Source organism: Gossypium hirsutum, chromosome A05, assembly GCF_007990345.1.
Source record: "Gossypium hirsutum isolate 1008001.06 chromosome A05, Gossypium_hirsutum_v2.1, whole genome shotgun sequence".
In the NCBI taxonomy this organism is placed as follows: domain Eukaryota; kingdom Viridiplantae; phylum Streptophyta; class Magnoliopsida; order Malvales; family Malvaceae; genus Gossypium; species Gossypium hirsutum.
This window is the reverse complement of record NC_053428.1, coordinates 70863383-70871488: the sequence shown is the minus strand read 5'-3', so window position 1 is coordinate 70871488 and position 8106 is coordinate 70863383.

Here is an 8106-nt window from a genome sequence, read left to right as displayed (position 1 = left end):
TGTACTGAGTTGTTGATCTCGGCACTAAACGTGCGGGATAACCATTTATGACCATGAGATTGGCGCTAAGTGCGCGGGATTAAATTGTACAGCACTAAGTGTGCGATTCGACTATGTTGCACTAAGTGTGCGAAATGAATATGATGCACTAAGTGTGCGAATTGACCATGCGGCACTAAGTGTGCGAGATTCGACTATGTAGCACTAAGTGTGCGATTTGATTACGTAGCACTAAGTGTGCGAGTTGATTATATAGCACTGAGTGTGCGGGCTCAATATACATTCGTGAATCATTATGGACACTATGTGTGCGACACTATTGAGTCGATCGCGGACAGCGGATCGGGTAAGTGTCTTGAGTACATGGCTAATAGGTGCTATGCTTATACTTGGTGTTGAGCTCGGTAAGTTGAACCTATGTGACAAATATACTTGAAGTCACGTACATAAAATTTATCATAGAATGGGTGAAAGGCCGTTTAGTTGTATGTTTGTAACGAAAATAAAATGATTTATGAAAATGCCTCGAATATCCTATTGATGAGTAGGTGGATTGTGAATACATAAATTGGTATGAAATTGAATCGATAGGTTGGAGGAACTATGGTATGGTTCGGTATGGATGGAGTAAATTGTCTCATTCCATTTTGTTTCCTCTTGTGATAATGTTATTGATGTATAGTAGTGCATTGCTTATGACTTACTGAGTTATAAACTCACCCGGTGTTTCCTTGTCACCCATTATAGGCTGCTTGGACTCATCTATTTTTGCGGGGTCGGGCCGTCATCGAAGTCATCACACCGGATAGCAAGTTTTGGTATTTTCTTCTTAGTTGGCTTAGAAGAACATTTTGGCATGTATAAGCTATTACGTTGTGTTTGAATTTTGGCATGTAAACTTTAAGCCATGCGAAAATGGCACGAATGTTCGATTGAGTTAGATCAAGGGTAGGCATGAAATGGACCTAGTTACTTTCGTAACAGATGCTGGCAGCAGCAGTGTCATGAGATTGAAAAATCACTAAAAATAGTAGGAGTGGAATTAATTGATGAATAAATTATGTAATCGAAGCTCGATGAGTCTGCTTTCATGAGGAAGTAACGAAAAGATCATATGGGCAGTATATTAAGAGATAATCAGATTTTTGTGGGACAGGGCCAGAACGGTTTCTGGATTCCCTGCTCCGACTTTGGAATTTCATTAAAAATTAACCAGAGATAATTAGGGGTCGTACCATATATGTACAGATTCCTCTCTGAGTCTAGTTTTCATAGAAATAAACGGCATCAGTATTGGAGCCCCGTGCAGGGAGATATCCAAGTCGTAATGGGCAACGGTCAGTGTAGTCGACCCCTGCAACTTGGGAGACTTTGACTAATAAACTGTACTAATTGGCCCGACCAAAAATTCTAGAAAAAAATACATAGATGGGCACATGAGTCTAGTTTCGGGGAAAAATTACGAAACTGATTTTCGAGTTACGAAACTCAAGATATGATTTTTAAAACGACTAGTACACAGATTGGGCAGTGTCTGGAAAATAAATTTTGTGAGGGGTTAAAGCCAGTTAACACCTCGTGTTCGACTCCGGTGTCGGTTTCGGGTTCGGGGTGTTACACTCATTTTATAGGAGAATTTGATAATGAGTGAGACTTTGCCAACGGTGGAGTTTGCGGTGGGAGCAGGTCATGTAGGGTCAAACAGTGGTGTTGTCCAGGCAACGAAGAAGGTAAGAAGGCGGCTAGATTATCCACCGAAAACAGAGGACCCGACGGTCGACAAGATTGGGTGGAAGGTTCTGATATCAGGTGTTAATTATGCGTCATATAAGTCTACATTGATGGGACTTACAATAGAGCCAATGCAAACAATAGAATGGAAGAGGACATTGAGCTTCAGGATGGGGATGTAATTATGGAAGTTTGCCCCTGGATGTTGTGTAACGCCTTCTACTTGACTCGATTTATGGGGTCCGGACCTCAGGTGTTACTAAATGATATAAAATATTTAACAAAAACATTTTACAATTCATCATTATGTTTTAAAATTGTTATTTGTAGCTCCAAAAGAAAAGCTTAACTTATGAAAATTTAAAATAAAATATATGATAAATAAATTATTACATCAGATTTGATATAGATCTTTACAAGATAAAAAATGTTTTAAGAAAGACTCGTAGTGTATTTAAGAGTACATCACAAATTCACTGTATGCATAATAGCCCACTCCGCCATCATCTTGGCATACTTTTAGTATTGTCCCTCTAAGTAAAATCTCATCAACAACAACCTTGAAAAGCAATAACAAACCTTGTAAGTACACAAGTACTTAGTTAGCACATGAACCATACCTTGATGGATGTTTTGTAATCTATTAAGAATTTCTTAAGTCAACAATTACTTAGCATCATTTACTAGGGCTGATACCATACGATCTTATCACTTCCGTACACGTCAATTATCATACCTTTAGTATACATAATCTTCCATATCTAATTAACTAAATAATCCTTCCTATCATTTCATAATTCTCTTGTCCCCTAATACTTTCTCAACAGAATATACCCTTAGAAACCATATCCAACAATTCATACCTTAACCCATACTCTTCTTTCAAACAATTGCTCACTGGAATTATCTTGGGCGGATACATACATAAGTCAAATACTTAAGCAGAATTTCATACTAGTGGTTCACACTCAAACATACGCTGATCCAGTTCTATACACATATCTACATTGATATTATTGTGTATATCATTCAGATGAACTCTATATCCTGTAATATCAGAATCTCATATTTCAAAATAACATTTACTTAGGTTTAGAATAATTTTAGAAAAAGATGTAATACTTTTTACTTTCCATATTTACATTTCATTATGGCGGATACCCTTCTCAACAAACAAATATGCATTTCTTTTTTATGGAACCCTTACGACTTTATTTAACTTTTATTCCAGAGCCTCTCAATACCTTGTCTTGGTCATACTCATTACAGATTCAAACTTCTATTATGAAACCGTAGCAACCACTGCTTACAAAATATATGAACACCATTACTACTCTTATACATACAAGCTGCTTATCATTTCAATCGTTGTCAATCCCATGCAAAAACCCTATACTTACAATCTCATTGTTCAGCTGCCAAATATAGATTTACTCATTTAGAACTTAACATGCAAAGCTGAAGTACTTACCCTGATGAAAAGTAATTACTAATCGTTAAAGGACCTTAGCCTTTAGATTATGGAGGTAGGATGTATTTAGATTTGAGGAAGGCTTTTATTTTTTGAAAATTCCAATTAAGGAAGAGGAAAAAGAAACCTTTTTCATAACACACTTTCATATATAAATATGACCTCTCTTGCTTAGTGGAATTTAACAAATGTCAGACATATCAGAACTTACCTTCTTTTTGGCCTACAATTTCTAATAATAATGTAAATAAGTTCCCTTTCACAAAACTTATCAGGCTACACTATACAGCTGGTTTCTAACCAGATTACTTAAAGTCTAACTAGCATAATATTCCATACAAACCAGGCATATTATACCTTTGGCAAATACCAATCCTATATTTCCCTTTTATCCCTTAACACGAACGCCTCCTTAATATAACAAAATATCATGAAATCAAATTCTTATTAACTCAAGTGGCAGTTACTATATGCCAAGGCCAAAACGATCATTTGGGCGGATAATACCATGCCAGAGAACCTTTTTACTACTATACACCTAAAACTTTAGATATGCTAAAACTGGGGTGTTACATGTTGTCTTTCTCGACATTTTAGAATGAAATTGATGTTCAAATTGTTTAGTTATGTCTTCTTGGCATACATGAGGGATATTATTCAGGGTGCTTACTTCATGCAATAGGACAAATTATTGGGCCAATGATTAAGCTTGACAAACATACTGATAATGCTTATAAAGGGAGATTTACATGTTTGGTCGTTTGTGTTTATTTGCGAAAACCATTGATTTCAAAGGTTAAAATAAATGGTCGGATTCAACGCATTGAGTATGAATCACTTCCGAAAGTTTACTTCAAGTGTGGTTTATATGTACACGTTTCAGATTTATGTACGACTCACAAGGAGTCTATGTCAGAAAGTGGAGTGACTCCAGCTAAGTTGAAAGGTGTCAAAAATGGTCTGGAAAGCTAGGTGGAAATGATAATTTTCCAAAATGGTCAGCTAAGTCGAATAGCTCGAAAATCGCGGTTTATGTTTCTATAATCCGAATTAAATAGTAGATTATTTCATAGATAAATGTTTGCATATGGTAAGCATTTGAGATGAGCACTTTGGTTTGGAAATTGAATTAAATTCATAATTGAAATGTAATGGATTGATTTTGTTTATTACAAAATATATTGATTATGAATATATGTGTATTGAGAAAAATATGATTATTATAAAATTGAATATATGTTTATATGTGATAATATATATTCATGAAATTGAGACATTGGTTGTATTGAAAAGTGAAATGAATCCCTATTAACTATATCGGGATGAGTCGGATATAGATGGCATGCCATAGGATAAGAAGAGTTCAGGGATTACTTCGACCTTGAGTCGATGAGGCAGTAGGTTCCAATTTGCTTCGATTTAACCGACGAGACACAGGGTGTCAATTTATATAGTGTTGGACACAGTTATTACTTCGGATTTACCCAATGAGGCATTGGATGTCAAACTGGTGTGTTGGTTGGATTTGTGTATCCGTCCAAGTCCGTGTCATGTTAATCTGGGTGTGTGAGCTTTGGGCCAGGCCGTGTGGGCCACACGGGCAAGGCTAATTTAGGCGTGTGGGCCGCACGGGGCAGCCGCACGGGCATGTGGGCCCAAAATTCTGAATTTTCCCTAGGGTCGCATAAGCTGTTTCGATCGACTGTGGGCCTTCCGTAGGGTCGGTAAGGGCAGATGAGCCCTAATGCATGATACCTCCCTAGTTTGATAAATTGATTTGATATTAAGAAATTTATATGTATGATTTGTCTGTTTTGTAAAAGCATGTATGATTTATGTATGCGAGACTTGTTAACTCTGAATATCTGCATATGTTAATTCTGTGAGGCGAAATATTGCCAATATAGTGGCAGCTTGTCTGCATACTATTCTGATAAGTGTCATACAGACACTATGTGGTGTGTAGGGATGGGTGGGTGTTTTATACCTCACATGGTGTGTTGGGATGGATGGATATGGTGTGTAGAGGATGGGGGTAGGAATCTGTATCTGTATGTTCTAAAAATCTTATTCTGATATGATTTGACTCTGCTAGGAACTTATGTACGCTTTTGTTCTAAAATACTGGAAATCTGAATTTTCTGCATGTATATTTCTATAAGTTACACACTGAGTTTTATAAACTCACATCCGCTTGTCTGTTATGTTTAGGTAATCATCAGACATAGGTGGGTCGGTGCGACGGAGGCTCAACAATGACCACCAGTATATAAGCTATCTTTTAATTATCGGTTATATATTTTTAATTCTAGTTTTTCTTAAGAGTTTCATAAATTTTGGACTCTCTGGACTTTTGGACTATATGTTTTTAACTTTTTAATTTGGATGCGTGTATGATTTCTAAATTGTGATGATTGAAAAAACTCGATTTTAAGCAAACAAATGTTTTCTAAAAACACGAACTGGTTTTTTGAGATATAACGGTTTTTAAGACTTCCGCTGCAAATTATGTTTTGGTGAAGGAACAAAATAACGATAGTTTCAGTAATGAATATGGAAATAAATAACTTTTGCAAAACTCAGACTCTTCTTAACAAGTAATAATACAAGGTTTTCATCGAAGTGACATTAGTTTCAAAACCCTTCTTCGTAACACTCCTTGATTCGACCATAACGTCTAGGCTAGGTTTGAGGTGTTACAAATATGGACGTCACATATATAATATAATTAATTACATATTATTATTTACTATCATAATAGGTTAGCCCAAATTAAAAGTGGTCTAATTTGGTTAAGGTTTATTGGGATTTAATTATTAAATAAAGTATGCGTCATATATGTATAGATACTCTAGTAACTAATTTTTAATTGATGATGGTTTGATTAGAAATTAGGGCTAATGTGTCAAAGTTATATATTAGAGTTATGGTCCCCAAATTACATACAGACTAACTTTCTAATATCTCATCTTTAGAAAAGAGACTTGTGTGCTAATTTGGAAGATCAAAACCCCAAGATCCGAAAAATTTCAAGGAATCCATGGATTTAGGTACGCTTCCGCATCTAGTTATGTTATTGATTTATTCTTGATGATTTAACATGATAGATCTTGGTTTATTAAGTTTTATTTCAGATTTATTTTACAATTCTAACATATTTAATTTATAAAATAATATTAAAAATAAAATTTATGTAAGAAAAATGAGAATTCATTTATTTATACTTTTGTAAGTAATTTCATAAAATCTTACGTATTTTTATCGAAAATGAACTTTTATTTTTTAATTTTTATGAATCAAGATTAAATTGACAGAATATGTAAAGTTGGTGCTTAAATTTATTGAATTTTTAGAATTAGGACCAAATTAATAGACCTATAAACTTAAGCTTTCGTTAGATATTTAATATATGAGTGATTAAAATAAAAAATTATAAATCTAAATGACCAAAATGGAAAAACACTAATAATTGAGCAAATTATTTTTATAGTTTACCCAAAAATCTAAACCGTAATACTTGAAAATTTGTTTTGGGGGAAGGGAGCATAAAAAATATATTTTTTTAATAAAATGCGAAAAACTAAAAGAATAAACTTAGTAAAGAATAAATTAATCACTATCAAAATAAATGTATATGAAATTGAAGAAATAAAGACAATTAAAGTGTGTGTATATATAAATGTAACTATGAAAAACATTGCATGTTAATGTACAACTGAATTAATTTTCCTTTTCTTCACAGGTACATGAATTAAATTGTTACATTTATTTTGATAGGGACTGAAAAGCTGCTAACCTAATAATACAAGGACCTTTTGTGCATTTATTCTATTTAAAACGCAAACAGCAAGTAGTAGACAAAATCACTTTTTCCACTATGAATGACTTTGCTGCCTACCTCAATTCTTCCAAATTTTATCCTTTTTATCAATTAGTGTTCCGTTCAAATAAACCACAAAATTATTAATGAAATAAAAAAAACCACAAAAAAATGGTGTAAAATAATATTAGAATAATTGATGGTAAGCACTGATTTAATTTAATTTAAATATTGAATACAGTTGACAATTATGCATGGTCTTTAATTTAACATAAGAAATTAAATTTTCAACAAAAATATTATAACTCACTTTTTGTCTTATCAATAGAATCCATTTTGACTATTTTATCACATCAAGGTTAAATTGTGCCACAGGTCCCTCTATTCTTTTTAAATTTGGCTTTTTAGATTCCAAACTTCAAGTCCAATTGTTAACGCTATTTTTTTCTTTGTTAATTTTGTTGGTTTGACATTTTAAAATATAAAAAGTATTCACCTGGTAGCAATGCAACTAAAAAATGACGATGTAATGAACCTAAATTTAACAAAATAGCCTTAACAATGTTAACAATTAGACTCGAATTTTGAAATCTAATAAATAGAGGGACTAAATTCCTAGAAATAAAAGTATAAGGATTAAATTCTAAAACTGAGAAGAGTATAGGCACCTATGCCACATTTTAACCATCACATCAAATATACACTATTAAAAAACCTTGAATCAAATATTAGCATAACAATTTTTCAAGATTTCTTTTATTTGACTTCAACTTTTTTCTTGAATTAACGCCGGAAGTCAAAGAATTCCCAAATCCTATAACAAGTATGTACCTATTTCTGTAATGGCCGTCCACAAGAAAAACAAAAAAAGAAAAAGAAAATAAGGTCAATATTTTATGGAAGAGAAGGCTAAGAAAGAATAATATTAGCCATGAAAAATAATTAAAATACATGAAAAACAAATAATATGAATTATATGAATATGTATTAAATATAAAATTATGATACAATGGGAGGTGAATCAAGGTTCGCAGGGGCTCGGCCCCTAAAATGGAAAATTATTATTTTGGTCATTTAGAAAATT